General features: G+C 45.0%; 1 long non-coding RNA gene across 1 annotated transcript in view; it reads right to left on the bottom strand.

The window, feature by feature from the left end:
- Nucleotides 1-5,304, bottom strand: part of LOC115471173 — a 42,654-nt gene extending 37,350 nt beyond the window's left edge. Inside the window, exon 1 of the long non-coding RNA XR_003942287.1 lies at nucleotides 5,115-5,304. This is a non-coding gene — a long non-coding RNA (uncharacterized LOC115471173). The remainder of the gene's footprint in view (nucleotides 1-5,114) is intronic.
- Nucleotides 5,305-16,110: the final 10,806 nt, after the last annotated feature.

Below are 16,110 nucleotides of genomic sequence, written 5' to 3'. Positions count from 1 at the left end.
ACACTAAGGGCCCTGTTTACTAAGCCACATTATTGGCAAATTAGCGTCTTTAACACAAGTTAACAGTGTACATGCCTACAATATCCTCATAGGCGCCTACATAGTTAGCACGCATGCTAATTGTAGGCACGTTAAAAATGCTAATGTGCCTTAGTAAACAGGCCCTAAACCAATTAGATTGCAATTTCATGCTTCTGCTTGCTATCAGAAATTATTTTGCAGTACCTGTGATATAATTTTCTGTTTTAGAGTCACAGATTACCCTGTCATAACAAGCAGAGGATTGTGACTTGCAAGTACTGTTAGTATTGTAATATTGTAACCCGAGAGGTTAATAAAACATCAGGCTAACCGGAACCCTGCTTTTATCATACTTCCCATCCTGGCGTGAGGGAGGGGCAACAATATGTTGGGCTCGAGGGCCCTTGGCCTGACTCAGCATGGCTTTGTTTGTGTTCCCATAGATTGCATCAGAGCTGTACTGAATAGCACATTTTACTATTCGGTGGAATACAAATAATGAAAAATATTACTCGGCTGAATACGAATACCAAATATGAATAATGGGCATGGAGCTTTAACATAACAAATTATAAAAGAAGCAATGTGAAATCAGAGATCAAGTGTTTCTTTCAGTAGGGTTTAGCACAGTAGAATCCCAGATTACTTGTGTTCAAATTTAAATCACTAATCTCTTGCAGGGGGAGGGGTGGCAGGGGTGGCCCACTGATGCTGGGAGCCTTAGAAATCTGCTGCTCTCTTCAGTGCAAAAGGCAGGAGGAGGGAGACAGCTGACGACACCTGCAGCCCTCAGGAAGAGCAGCCCTCCACCACTTGTGTTCTCGCTCATGGGCTCCGAGGTTCTCTCCTTTTCTCTTCTGTCCCTGCTTCCTTGCCAGGGGGCAGGACAGGGCAGTGGCAGTGGCTCTCCCTTATCTCTGCCTGGCCTGACAGCTGAAGCAGGATCCTTTCCTCCCATCACAAGGACTCACCAACTCAGACTTTCAAGTTGGATTTTTGTCACACTTTTTTTGTGGTTAAAAGCGGTCCCTCTGCCCTGATATTTTGTTTTGTGAAGCTGACTCAAATTTAACAGGAGGTCTGGAGCTGTCAGGACATACGGCTCCAGACCTCCCGTTAACTTTTCCACAGTAAAGCTAGGGACTGCTTCTATGCATCAGGTCTGAAAACAGCTGTGCATCACGTTGCATACACTTTTGTATAGTAATTAGCTGATTATAATAGCTTTGCATTCCATTTTCGTTAGCTGCTACCATGATAGGAAAAGAGCTTGGGAAACCCCTCTGTGCATGTCTCATTTTACTCCTTGCTCACTAAACTGGCTAGAACTGGTATAAAAACCACATTGCTGGCTCATTAGATTTTGTGCATATGGGCCTTAGTACATAAGTACATAAGTAATGCCATACTGGGAAAAGACCAAAGGCCCATCAAGCCCAGTATCCTGTCCCTGACAGCGGCCAATCCAGGTCAAGGGCACCTGGCAGCTTCCCAAACGTACAAACATTCTATACATGTTATTCCCAAAATTGTGGATTTTTCCAAGTCCATTTAGTAGCGGTCTGTGGACTTGTCCTTTAGGAAACCATCCAAACCCTTTTTAAACTCTGCCAAGCTAACCGCCTTCACCACGTTCTCCGGCAACGAATTCCAGAGTTTAATTACACGTTGGGTGAAGAAATATTTTCTCCTACTTGTTTTAAATGTACTACACTGTAGTTTCATCGCATGCCCCCTAGTCCTAGTATTTTTGGAAAGCGTGAACAGATGCTTCACATCCACCTGTTCCACTCCACTCATTATTTTATATACCTCTATCATGTCTCCCCTCAGCCGTCTCTTCTCCAAGCTGAAAAGCCCTAGCCTCCTTAGTCTTTCTTCATAGGGAAGTCGTCCCATCCCCGCTATCATTTTCATCGTCCTTCGTTGCACCTTTTCCAATTCCACTATATCTTTCTTGAGATGCGGCGACCAGAATTGGACACAATACTCAAGGTGCGGTCGCACCATGGAACAATACTACGGTATTATAACATCCTCACACCTGTTTTCTATACCTTTCCTAATAATACCCAACATTCTATTCGCTTTCCCAGCCGTAGCAGCACACTGAGCAGAAGGTTTCAGTGTATTATCAACGATGACACCCACATCCCTTTCTTGGTCCGTAACTCCTAACGTGGAACCTTGCATGACGTAGCTATAATTCCGGTTCTTTTTTCCTTAGTGAGCTGTATGCATAAATCTTAATGCTTATTAGTGCTGCTAATTGCTTGTTTATTTATTTTTATTTATTTATTCATACTTGTATCCCACAATTAACCAAAAATTAGTTTTGGTTCAATGTGGCTTACATTTAACAGTTACTAGAGATTACATTAATTCAATTACATTTACAACGTCGTATGATGCGGTGGTTTACAGTTAACATCCAAGTAACAGCGATGATTAGCTAGTTAACAAATTAAGGGCCCTGTTTACTAAGGCACACTAGCGTTTTTAGCATGCGCTAAAATCAGCACGTGCTGAACACTAGAGACACCTAAGTTACATATATTGTTGTAAAATACGCCTTGATTTCTGCACGGAAAATAAGGCACGATATACAGAATTTGGGTATTAGAAAGTACACTTTTTAGCGTGCAACTGAAAAGGGGTCATGGCCATGGGAGGGGAATGGGTGGGTCGGGGTGTTTGCTAAAGATGCATGCAGTATTACAGAATCTGGGGGTTCCGCGCCTAATGTAGGTGCCAGGATTTACATCAGGTTGGGCGTGGATCCCGGCACTAAGCGCTGTTCTATAAATGATGCCCAACTTGGAGCCACATATGAAGAGGGATCAGCACTAATTCTTTCAGCGCCTTTTACTGAATCAAGTCCTTGGTGTCATTTTATCAAGATTTGCACTAGTCCTATATAATAAAAAGCACCTTCAACGTTCTGAAGCTGACTCCGTGGCAGTGAAGCTTTGAAGGGTTCGTGCTCCTGCTGTATCCATCTCCTGTACTGACATCACGAACTTCCGGGTTCGTCAGAAACAGCACTGACCAACCACAGGATAGCAGCATGAGGCACAACCTAATGTAGTAGTGTTATACTATAACCTTCACTTCCAGTTCGTTCCCTTAGAGTCCTGCCCTTGTGGAAAGAGGAAATAACGTCAGAAGGCGGGACTCTGAGGGAACGAAGTTGAAGGGAAGGCTACAAATGGGCAGGGCTTTCAAAGACGCGGCCGCTTCGACGGAGGTAAACAGGGGAGCGAGGAGACTCGATGGGTGGCTGGAGGGGGGCAGGGGAGTGAGGAGACTCTCTGGGTGGTTGGAGGGGGGCAGGGGAGAGAGGAGAATCGCTGGGTGGCTGGAGGGGGGCAGGACAGATAGGAGAATCACTGGGTGGCTGGAGGGGGGCAGGGGAGATAGGACAATCGCTGGGTGGCTGGAGGGGGGCAGGGGAGAGAGGAGAATCGCTGGGTGGCTGGAGGGGGGGCAGGGGAGAGAGGAGAATCACTGGGTGGCTGGAGGGGGGGCAGGGGACAGAGGAGACTCGCTGGGTGGCTGGAGGGGGGCAGAGGGGAGGAGACTCGCTGGCTGGCTGGAGGGGGAGCATGGGAGAGAGGAGAATCGCTGGGTGGCTGGAGGGGGGGGGGACAGGGGGCAGAGGAGACACACTCACACCCAGCAGTCTCACTCTCTCTCTGTCACACACACACACTGGCACATTCACACTCTCTCTCTCACACACAGTCACTCTCACACACACTCTCTCAAACATACACACTCAGAGAAAAACCTTGCTAGTGCCCATTTCATTTGTGTCAGAAACGGGCCTGTTTTACTAGTATTTTATAAAGACCCATTTCAGACAGAATGTGTACAGTTCTGGTAGTGTTTTAGTATAAAAGTCTGTGACGCAGGGTCTATTCTAAAATACAGGCGGGATTGTATGTGGCAGCATTCATTTGACAAATACAGATATGGAAAAAAATATCAGTGGCCACTTACACGAGTAAATTGTGACATACACTTATTTAATTCTAAATTGGAGGGGGAAATACACAGTGAGGGATTAAGGAGGCTTCCTCGCTTAATCCCTTCCATAAAGCATCCTGTATGTACAAAAGAGCAGCTGTAAATCCCAAGTGCAAACTGTACCACGTTGGGAATCCACTTCTGTGAAAAAAAAAAAAGATGTCAGTACTTACAGTTGCCCCCAGGCATGTGTAAGTGCCAGCTGTTCAGGCAGCTATAAATTCCAATGTTTGTGGCTCCCCTGATTTTCCCCACCCCACAATAAACTGAACAAATATCATTTGATTTTTGTTTTATTTCATTTAAAAACAAACAAACGTACTAGCAGTTTCCTTCCCCAGGACCCTCCAGCAACCACCTCCTCCAGTCCAGCAAGAAATTAAAACAGTCCTTAAATTTTTACCTCACAATGTGGCACCATTTTGTTTCATTATAGATTTTAGCTCAAGGCATTCAGTCATGGATTTAGATGTTAAACCTGCTTTATCAAAGGATTGCCACGGGCACACAAAGTCTTTGAAAGCCGTGCTGTTAGTTGCTTAATTACTGACTCCAACTACCAGTTATGTGTACTGTAAGTATTTTTGTTTGAAACACCAGCCTAACTTAGTCCATCAGGTTAAACCATTTAGCGACTGATAGTCTACAACTGAATTATGTAAGTCATGGATAGTGAAAACTCTTGCTGGTTACCATTTACTCATTTCTGAAAGAGGGGGCTGGCACAAACTATTCCACTATGTTTTAAAACTCTCATGCATGCAGCAAAATATTTACATTTATCCTATGTAATTAGCCTATGTAATTACATTTATCCTATGTACATTTATCCTATGTAATTAGACAAAAGCGTTATTATGAGTCATTTATTAAAGATTAGCACACACTAGCCATAAACAAACGACCCCCTATGAAAGATGTATGCTTTCACAATCTGAACTTTAGTGAATGTATTTCCTTAAAATGTACTCAAATTCAAACTCATTTTTACACAGCTGTCATTATTCTCTTTCTAATTTTAGATGGGTTTCTTGCAGCATCGAATGAACGGATCTATGACTTACCTTTTTCTGAAATATTCAAAGATGTAGATAGCCACCCCCCAGTCACTCTAAATCCACAGAGCTGCTCAAAAAACAAGTTAAAGTGCAGCAAGTTTCTCCACACAGCCTGGGAGAAATGTAAGGTGCTGCAGGTGGAAGCTTTGAAATTAGTAAGACAACAAGGCTATTATTACTATATGAGAATCCACAGACAGACACTGCACACACATTCACATAGAGCTCTTTATCACTGTCTGTTTATGTTACTTCCTGCTTCCTTCTTAAAGGGATACAATCTTTCAAAGTACAGTAAATCCTCTTCTCAAGACAGCTCTCAGTTTTTGTCCAGTGCCTGACTACAAAGGCCAAAGGAAACACATATATTATTTTCTGTTGCGTATATATTTATTTTTTTAATAAAGAAACATACTTTAGATGCAATTCCATCTATGCTGGATGTAAGGAGGGTGTCCTAAAATGGCTGCAAACGGCCCAAAATACAGCAGCTAGGCTTGTCCTCAAGGAAAGGCTAAAGCGGCTAGGGCTTTTCAGCTTGGAGAAAAGACAGTTGAGGGGAGATATGGTAGAGGTCTATAAAATAATGAGTGGAGTGGAATGGGTAGATGTGAATTGCTTGTTTACTCTTTCTAAAAATACTAGGACTGGGGGCACACAATGAAGATGCAAAGTAGTAAATTTAAAACTAATCAGTGAAAATATTTCTTCTCTCGATGCATAATTAAACTCTAGAATTTGTTGCTAGAGAATGAGGTAAAAGCAGTTAACTTAGTGGTATTTAAAAAAATGATTTGGCTAGCTTCCTAAAAGAAAAGTCCATAAGCTATTATTAAGATGGGCTTGAGGTGAGTCCACTGCTTATTTCTAGGATAACTGTCAAACCCTCTAGGCCTCACTTGGTCCTCTGTAATAGGGAATAGAGGCAGCACACATAGATGCTGAGGTTGATAAGATGATTTGGTGATACTCTCCCTTGACAAAGTGAAACGAAACGGGGACCTGTCGGGGTATAAGAGCTCACCAACTTGCCTAAGATAAGTATTGTGTGCATATATAAGAAAACACGCAAGGAAAGATAAGCAAACGCATGAAGTTTAGGTTATAATGTAATAATAAATGCATTATTAGGAGGCGGGGGAGGAGTCTATGATTAATTTATGAGCACAAGTGAGTGATTCACCTTAGGGTGAACTGAGAACAATCGTGCCAATTATATGAGACTCTACCCCGTTAGATTTATATAGCTAACTTGTTCAACACTTGGTTAGCAACTTTTTGGTATTTGAATATTTCTAGGATAAGCAGCATAAAATGTATAGTACTGTTTTGGGATCTGCCAGGTACTTGTAACCTGGATTGGTCACTGTTGGAAACAAGATGCTGAGCTTGATGGACCTTCGGTCTGTCCCAGTAAGGCAACACTTATGTTCTTGTATACATAAACAATGAAAGTCTCTGGTTAATAAGCATAAATTTTAGAAAAAAAGGGTAAGACAAGTTTCTTACACACACCTGCATGCGTTACAGACTTCTACATACATGTTGTGATCATTTACTCAAGGATGTCCAAAGGATCTGTATAATTACTGATGATTTATATAACAAGATCAAGCAAGCCATATGGAGGCTGGTGCTCCTCTGAAAAGACTGTTTATACTTACAACATTATTTTTGGGATAGTCTGCTTAACCCAAACAAATTTAAATGATTCAATAAACGATTATGTTCAAGTGGTATCATTAAATTTTGCAAAACTGTAAGGACAGGATAACTCATAAATGAACCATAATATAGACAGGATGTCTCTGATACCTACTACTACTTATCATTTCTATAGCGCTACTAGATGTATGCAGCGCTGTACACTTGAACATGAAGAGACAGTCCCTGTGCTTCATCTCTATCTTTACGAAATGGTGGGAGTAACACCTGGGTCCCTTTGTTCAAAGTCCACTGCACTAACCACTAGGCTACCCCTCTATTAGGAATGGCCAAAATTCCTGAAGCTATAATAAAGCCTGGTATCACTTTAATTTCTTATGAAGGTGGCATGAGGTCATGCTTTCATCCCTCCAGTGGTCAGCTGCTCAATCAAGGCACCTTTTTGTACCCTGGATGTGACTGAAACAAGTCTAGATAAAAACATCCTTCTTTTTTGCCTTGAACATTTCTTCCCGTTCCATTTTCACTGAAAGACGTCCTAATTTTGGTCCTGCACTAATTCCACCCACAACATGTCTCCGACACGCTCCTTTGCTATTTAGATGAACTGCAGTAGAAAATGTCCAAATTCTGCATTTTTGAAAATTGCAATTTGGATGTTTTCGGCAGTAGGACGTTTTTGGTCATTTTGAGATGTCCATCTGCTTTGAAAATGAGTGCCATGGTGTGCATTCCTTTGTAAATTGTGGGGCCCTTTTACTAAGCCACGTAAGCATCTACGTGCGCCAAAATGGAGTTACCGCCCGACTACCATTTGGCTCTTGCGGTAATTTCATTTTTGGTGCATGTCTTAAAAATAGTTCTTATTTTCGGGCACATGTAACGGACACAGCATATGGCACATATAGGTCATTACCGCCCGGTTACTGTGTGAGTCTTTACTGCTAGGTCAATGGCTGGCAGTATGGTCTCAGACCCAAAATGGACGCATGGCAATTTTCATGTTGCCGCACGTCCATTTTTGGCAAAAAGTTTAAAAGGGCCTTTTTTACAGGTACACTAAAAAATGAATTGGTGTACACCCAAAACCCATGCCTACACTACCGCAAGGCATTTTTCAACACGCCTTTGTAAAAGGACCCTTGTGTGCGCTCTTGATTACATTTATTTTGGGAAAATAAAAGAGGAAAAAAATGACACAATAAATGTTTAAATGCCCATCTTTAGTACGTACTGTGGGTAAATATTCAGCTGGTTGCAGTCATAAGACATAAGACACAAGCATCACCATGCTGGGACAGACCAAGGGTCCATCGAGCCAAGCACCCCTGTCTCCGACAGCGGCCAAAAGAACAAGCATTTTGTCTTGCCCATCCCAGAAATAGTGGATTATTCCTACGTCCATTCAATAACATTCTATGTCCTTTTCCTCCAGGAAGCCATCTAACCTTTTTTAAAACTCCGCTAAGCCAACCGCCCCAACCATCTTATCCAGCAACAAATTCCAGAGTCTAACCACGCGTTGAGTGAAGAAAAACTTCCTCTGATTCATTTTAAATTTACTACACTGCAGCTTCATTGCATGCCCCCTTGTCCTAGTATTTTTGGAAAGCGTAAACAGACGCTCCACATCAACCCGTTCCATTCCACTCATTATCTTATAGACCTCTATCATATCTCCCCTCAGCTGCCTTTTGTCCAAGCTGAAGAGCCCCAGCCTCTTCAACCTTTCCTCATAGGGAAGTCATCCCATCCCCTGAATCATCTTTGTTGCCCTTCTCTGCACCTTTTCCAGTTCCACTATATCTTTTTTGAGGTGCGGTGACCAGAATTGAACACAATACTCGAGGTGCGGTCGCACCATGGAGCGATACAATGGCATATTAATATCCTCATTTTTGTTTTCCATCCCTTTCCTAATAATACCCAACATTCTATTTGCTTTCCTAGCTGCAGCAGCACATTGAGCAGAAGATTTCAATATATCATCAATGATGACACCTAGATCCCTTTTTTGGTCCATGACTCCTAACACAAAACCTTGCATGACATAGTTATAGTTTGGGTTCCTCTTTCCCCCATGCATCACTTTGCACTTGCTCACATTAAACGTCATCTGTGATCTAGACGCCCAAGTCTCGTACGGTCCTCTTGTAATTTTTCACAATCCTTCTGTGATTTAACAACTTTGAATAACTTTGTGTCATCCGCAAATTTAATTACCTCACTAGTTACTCCCATCTCTAGGTCATTTATAAATATGTTAAAAAGCAGCGGTTCCAGCACAGACCCCTGGGGAACCCCACTAGTAACTACCCTTCTCCATGGAGAATACTGACCATTTAACCCTACTCTCTGTTTTCTGTAATTTTTTTGACCGCTATTGGCATTCTGTCAGGATATTCGATGCTGAGCCATGTCTGGGCACCAGCATTGAACATCCTGAAATGTGTGGCTGGGTATCACTTATCCTAGTGCTTCTCAAACATGGTCCTGGAGGCACCTCATCTAGTCTGGTTTTCTGGAAACCCACAATGAATATTCATCAGAGAAATTTACATGTACTGCCTCCACTGCATGCAAATCTATCTCATGAATAGATCAAGTATATAATATCACATTCATTGTTGATTTAATCTAGAATTGAAAATGTATTTATTTATTTGTTACATTTGTACCCCACATTTTCCCACCTATTTGCAGGCTCAATATGGCTTACATAGTACCATGAGGCGTTAGTTGCCTTTGATGAGGAAAGAAATACAAGGTGATGTTATAATCAAAGAGGTTCATGTGTTACAGACACTTTAGGAGAATCATATAGAAGAAAAGTTATTCAGTGTTCATTGATTGAGACTGTTGAGAAGACTGGATGGACCATTCAGGTCTTCATCTGCTGTCACTTACTATGTTACTATGTTGCTGTGTAACTATGAATATTTATTGTGGATAAACTGAAAACCTGACTGTCTGGGATGTCTCTAGGACCAGGTTTAGGAACCACTGACTTATCTGGTTAACTTATCCAATATTCAGTACTTGCCTAAGCGACAACAGACAAAGATAGAACTGTGTTTTAAGTGTTCCAATTTGTTCAATTAACTTAGGGGGTCTTTTATTTATTTATTTAACACACAATGAATCTTCATCAGAGAAATTTACATGCACTGCCTCCACTGCATGCAAATCTATCTCATGAATAGATCAAGTATATAATATGACATTCATTGTTGATTTAATCTAGAATTGAGAATGTATTTGTTATATTTGTACCCCACATTTTCCCACCTATTTGCAGATTCGGTGTGGCTTTTACTAAGCCGCAGTAGCGTGTTTAGCTTGCAGTAGAAATCAGCTGGTGGTAAACGCCCATAGGGTGTCTCGGCGTTTACTGCCAGCTGATTTGTACCGCGAGCTAAAAACGCTAATGCTGCTTAGTAAAAAAAAACCCTCAGACAGTTAGGTGCTGAATATCAGGACTTAACTGCATAAATGCTGATTCTACCCCTGGACCCCCCACAAAATTGCCAGCGTTGTGTTTAGTAGTAAGTTCTGATATCAGTTAGTGCTGATATTCAGAGGAACTAACCGGCAGGGTAAGTGCTGCTGAACATCAGTGGATAGCCCCACAGCTGGTGTAAAGTGTGAATCCTGACACTAAGCACTATTCTATAAACAGCACCCAAATTTGGGTACCATTTACAGCAGGGGCATGGCCTGACCTTGGCGGGAGGGGGGTCCAGAGCCCGAGGTGAGGGGGCACAGTTTAGCCCGTCTCTTCCAGCCGCCGACCCCCCTGCCACTTTTGACCCCCCACCGCCAACTCCCCCACCACTTTCAACACCCCTCCCACTGCTGACCCTCCCCCGTCGCCGCTGAAGCCAGGTACCTTTGCTGGCAGGGGTCCCCAATTGCTGCGAGCCAAAGTCTTCTTCAGCGCCGGTCTCCTCCGGCACCTTCGCTGGTCTATTTCTGTGAGTCCTGACTCCTGACGTCCTGCATGAACATCCTGCACGATACGTGCACACAGGATGCCAGGAGTCACTGAGGACTCACAGAAACAGATCAGCAAAGGCGCTGGAGACCGGCGCTGAAGAAGACTTTAGCTGGCGGGGGTTGGGGACCCCCGTCAGCAAAGGTGCCTTGTGGTGGCAGCGGGGGAGGGTCGGCGACGGCGGCGGGAGGGGGGATCAAAAGTGGCGGGGGAGGGTCGGCGGCGGCAGGGGGGGTCAAAAGTAGAGGGGGCCAGGGCTAAATCTGTGGGGGCCCATGCCCCCACCTAGCTATGCCCCTGATTTACAAAATCCAGTCCATAATGGGCTTCTTAGCACTTTGCGACACTAACGTCTGTTAACACATGCTAAGCATAAGTAAAAGAGACCCTAAATGTTGAATTGACTCATAAGTACATAAGTATTGCCATACTAGGACAGACCGAAGGTGCCTCAAGCCCAGCATCCTGGTTCCAACAGTGGCCAATCCAGGTCACAAGCCGTGGTGTTCCTTGGTGGGCTGCCATCCGGGGCAGATTGCCGCTGCACCCCCCCCCCCCCCCCGGGTGCAGCATCATCCCCCTGGTGCAGCACAACACCCCCGGGTGCAGTGTTGTCATTCCCCCTGGTGCATCACCTGCAAGCCCCCCCCCCCCCCGGCACATTCTTCTGACCTGCTGGGGAGCTGAAAGCAGCCGCGCAGCTTTTGGCTTCCTGCCGGTTCACTGCTCCCTCTGCCCCAGATCAGGAAGTAACAGCAGAGGGAGCAAGGAACAGGCAGAGCCGACAGCCATGCAGCTGCTCCCTGCACCACTCCTGCAGCATGCACCCAGGGCCTATCTCCCCCACCGTCCCGCCCATGGTATGCCGCTGGTCACAAGTACCTGGCAAGATCCCAAAAGAGTACAATACATTTTACTCTGCTTATCCTAGAAATAAACAGTGGATTTTCCCCAAGTCCATTTTAATAATAGTCTGTGGACTTTTCCTTTAGGAAGCCGTCCAAACCTTTTTTAAACCCCTTTTAGGAAGGGAGTTTGAGTAAAAGCAGAAAAGTGGTTTGATCTTTAGAAACAGTATTTCTTCTTCCAGGACAAGTTCTTTTCCACAGTTATTGTGCCAACAGTGCTGCAGAAAGTCATCACAGGAGAACTTGAGAAAAAAAGATAAATATGAAACACCCAGCATTAAAATACCTGTTTTAGAAAATTGTAATAAAGGTATTTCCTTTCCTGCTACATAATGATGAACAGCAATGACCCTTTCCCCCCCACTTATGTGTTTATTTTTACTTGAATTATATTAGATGCACATTTAGTTGTTGAAAAACGGTTCATATCATGGGGTTCAAGATACTTGGATATCCAGGAACAGGAATAAACTTATAGAAGGCAGAGAGTAAGTCCTCATGGCCTGAATTTGGAAGTACCATGGCATCTGTTTCTTTAATTTCTGCTGTTATACTGTTATATCTGTGGCTACTGACTAGCGCCTTTGCAAGGATGCCGTTAGTGAGATCCATAAAGGATAAGCTTTTGAACCAGTTTTGGGCATAAACCCAGGGATTCTATATATGGTGTCCGAAAATCTGCGTGGAAACTAAAGCATATTCTATAACAATGCATATAACTGAATTGGTTAACTAGCTAATCAACACCGTTAATTGGATATTAACAAGCAATTATCAGCACTAATTGGCATTAATTGAGATTTATGCACACAACTCACTAAATGTATTCTATAATATGGTGTGCCTAAATTCTAAGTCACATGGTTGAAAAGAGGGCATGACCATGGGTGGGGCATGGTTGTTTCTACAATCTATGCGCATTATTAGAGAACTAGTAAAAAAGGCCCGTTTCTGACACAAATGAAACGGGCGCTAGCAAGGTTTTCCTCGGAGTGTGTATGTTTGGGAGAGTGTATGTGAGAGTGAGTGTTTGAGAGTCAGAGTGAAAGTGTGAGTCCAATCCATGCTCCTCTGTCACCTGGCCCCTCCATTCATCCCTATCCAGCAATTCCGTTGTCTCCCTGAGGCCTGCCCTGCAATCCTTATGCATCCATGGCCATCTGTCCCCTCCATTCATCCCTATCCAGCAATTCCCCTCTCCCTGAGTCCTGCCCTTCCAATCCATGCTCCTCTGTCACCTGGCCCCTCCATTCATCCCTATCCAGCAATTCCCCTCTCTGCCTGAGGCCTGCCCTGCAATCCATATGCATCCATGCCCATCTGTGCCCTCCATTCATCCCTATCCAGCAATTCCCCTCTCCCTGAGTCCTGCCCTTCCAATCCATGCTCCTTTGTCACTTGGCCCCTCCATTTTTCCCTATCCAGCATTTCCCCTCTCTGCCTGAGGCCTGCCCTGCAATCCATATCCATCCATGCCCATCTGTCCCCTCCATTCATCCCTATCCAGCAATTCCCCTCTCCCTGAGTCTTGCCCTTCCAATCCATGCTCCTTGTCACCTGGCCCCTCCATTTTTCCCTATCCAGCATTTCCCCTCTCTGCCTGAGGCCTGCCCTGCAATCCATATCCATCCATGGCCATCTGTCCCCTCCATTCATCCCTATCCAGCAATTCCCCTCTCCCTGAGTCCTGCCCTTCCAATCCATGCTCCTCTGTCACCTGGCCCCTCCATTCATCCCTATCCAGCAATTCCCCTCTCTGCCTGAGGCCTGCCCTGCAATCCATATGCATCCATGCCCATCTGTGCCCTCCATTCATCCCTATCCAGCAATTCCCCTCTCCCTGAGTCCTGCCCTTCCAATCCATGCCCATCCATGCTCCTTTGTCACCTGGCCCCTCCATTTTTCCCTATCCAGCATTTCCCCTCTCTGCCTGAGGCCTGTCCTGCAATCCATATCCATCCATGCCCATCTGTCCCCTCCATTCATCCCTATCCAGCAATTCCCCTCTCCCTGAGTCCTCTCCTTCCAATCCATGCCCATCCATGCTCCTTTGTCACCTGGCCCCTCCATTTTTCCCTATCCAGCATTTCCCCTCTCTGCCTGAGGCCTGCCCTGCAATCCATATCCATCCATGGCCATCTGTCCCCTCCATTCATCCCTATCCAGCAATTCCCCTCTCCCTGAGTCCTGCCCTTCCAATCCATGCTCCTCTGTCACCTGGCCCCTCCATTCATCCCTATCCAGCAATTCCCCTCTCTGTCTGAGGCCTGCCCTGCAATCCATATGCATCCATGCCCATCTGTGCCCTCCATTCATTCCTATCCAGCAATTCCCCTCTCCCTGAGTCCTGCCCTTCCAATCCATGCCCATCCATGCTCATCTGTCACCTGGCCCCTCCATTTTCCCTATCCAGCAATTGCCCTCTCTCCCTGAGGCCTGCCCTGCAATCCATATCCATCCATGCCCATCTGTCCCCTCCATTCATCCCTATCCAGCAATTCCCCTCTCCCTGAGTCCTGCCCTTCCAATCCATGCTCCTCTGTCACCTGGCCCCTCCATTCATCCCTATCCAGCAATTCCCCTCTCTGTCTGAGGCCTGCCCTGCAATCCATATGCATCCATGCCCATCTGTGCCCTCCATTCATTCCTATCCAGCAATTCCCCTCTCCCTGAGTCCTGCCCTTCCAATCCATGCCCATCCATGCTCATCTGTCACCTGGCCCCTCCATTTTCCCTATCCAGCAATTGCCCTCTCTCCCTGAGGCCTGCTCTGCAATCCATATCCATCCATGCCCATCTGTCCCCTCTATTCATCCCTATCCAGCAATTTCCCTCTCTCCCTGAGTCCTGCCCTCCCAATCCATGCCCATCCATGCTCCTCTGTCACCTGGCCCCTCCATTCATCCCTTTCCAGCAACTGCCCTCTCTCCCTGAGCCCTGCCCTCCCAATCCATGCCCATCCATGCTCCTCTGTCCCCTGCCGCCTCCATTCATCCTTTTCCAGCAAATCCCCTGTCTCCCTTCCATGACCCCCCCTTGCATCCATGCTCCTCTCTCTCTCTCATGTCCCAGCCTGGCCCGCCCTCTTCTTCCCCCCCCCCCCCCTTCGCATCCATGCTGTCGTTTCTCCCCTGCCCTCCCGCTCCCATTGTTGTACTTTAGTGGCAACCCTCTTCTCTCCCCCCAACATGGGTTTTTTTTTTTTAATTGTTTTTAAATTTACCTCCGTTGCGGTTCCGGCAGCGAAGCATCAGGGAAGTAGGCGGTGCTCCCGACGTCTAGCCTTCCCTTCGCTGTGTTCCGCCTTCTTTTGACGTCATCCTTGACGTCAGAAGAAGGCGGAACACAGCGAAGGGAAGGCTAGACGTCGAGAGCGCCGCCTCCTTCCCTGACGCTTCGCTGCCGAGCGTTGCGATTGGTTGAGTGTCATTGCTCCGCCCTCGACGTCATCACGTTTGACGCGTGGGCGGGGCAGACACAATGCGATCTCACCCCCTGCACTTAGAATGTTGGCTAACTAACAGAGGCTTCATTAGAACGTTGGAGGTGCGTTTTATATAGAGAGATATACATGATCTGCACCTAATTTAGGTATAGGGATTTACACCAAGTAAAATGTGGCCTAAATGGATGCAACCAAATTTGATTGCGTGGCAAACCACTTGGCGTATTCTATATACTGCATGGAAATTTAAGTCTATTCTATTAAATTTAAGTGTACTTGAAAGAATACACCTAGTCGTATTTTTTTCCAAACAAATTTTTCATTCGCCATATATAGAATCTAGCCCAAAATGCTGATTTATGCATATAAATGGGCTCTTAAATTAGGTTGTGCCTTAAAGTTTGTGAGACATAATCTAATGTATACTTGTTTAATAGACATGCTCAAGGGTAGAGATTCAGTGGAGCATAGGTGATGTCATTATTTGCAATCATATTTTGTAAAATACAGTAAGGACCATCTGTAAATGACATTTAAAATCTAGATGTGTCAAAAAAGCATTTAGCACTATTCCATATAATGTGCCTAAAGGTAGGTGCGGTATCTAAAATAATGCATAGGCCGAGGAACACACCTACATTTTGGCACGGCTACTTACGCTACTGAAAACCTGGTGTAAATACCCATGCCTAAATGTAGACGCATTACCCTGAATTCTATAGCAATGCACTTAAATTTGAGTAGCCCCCAAAACACTCACACTCCTTCCATGTTTGCGCCCCCTTTTTAGGAAATCCAAGAAGACAGGAGGAGCCTCCACGGAAAGTCAAAGCAAAACAGCAAAAGTAGAGGCTGACAAATGCGCAAACCAATAGGGAGATAATATCAAAAACCAGTTTATTCAGAATATTCATATCAAGGACCCGACACGGTCCGTGTTTCGGCGCCAAAACACAGACCGTGTCAGGTCCTTGATATGAATATTCTGAA

Source organism: Microcaecilia unicolor, chromosome 5 (genome assembly GCF_901765095.1).
Source record: "Microcaecilia unicolor chromosome 5, aMicUni1.1, whole genome shotgun sequence".
NCBI classification, from domain to species: Eukaryota; Metazoa; Chordata; class Amphibia; order Gymnophiona; family Siphonopidae; genus Microcaecilia; species Microcaecilia unicolor.
The sequence above is the reverse complement of the archived record's forward strand: the minus strand, read 5'-3'. Positions and strand labels throughout refer to the sequence as shown.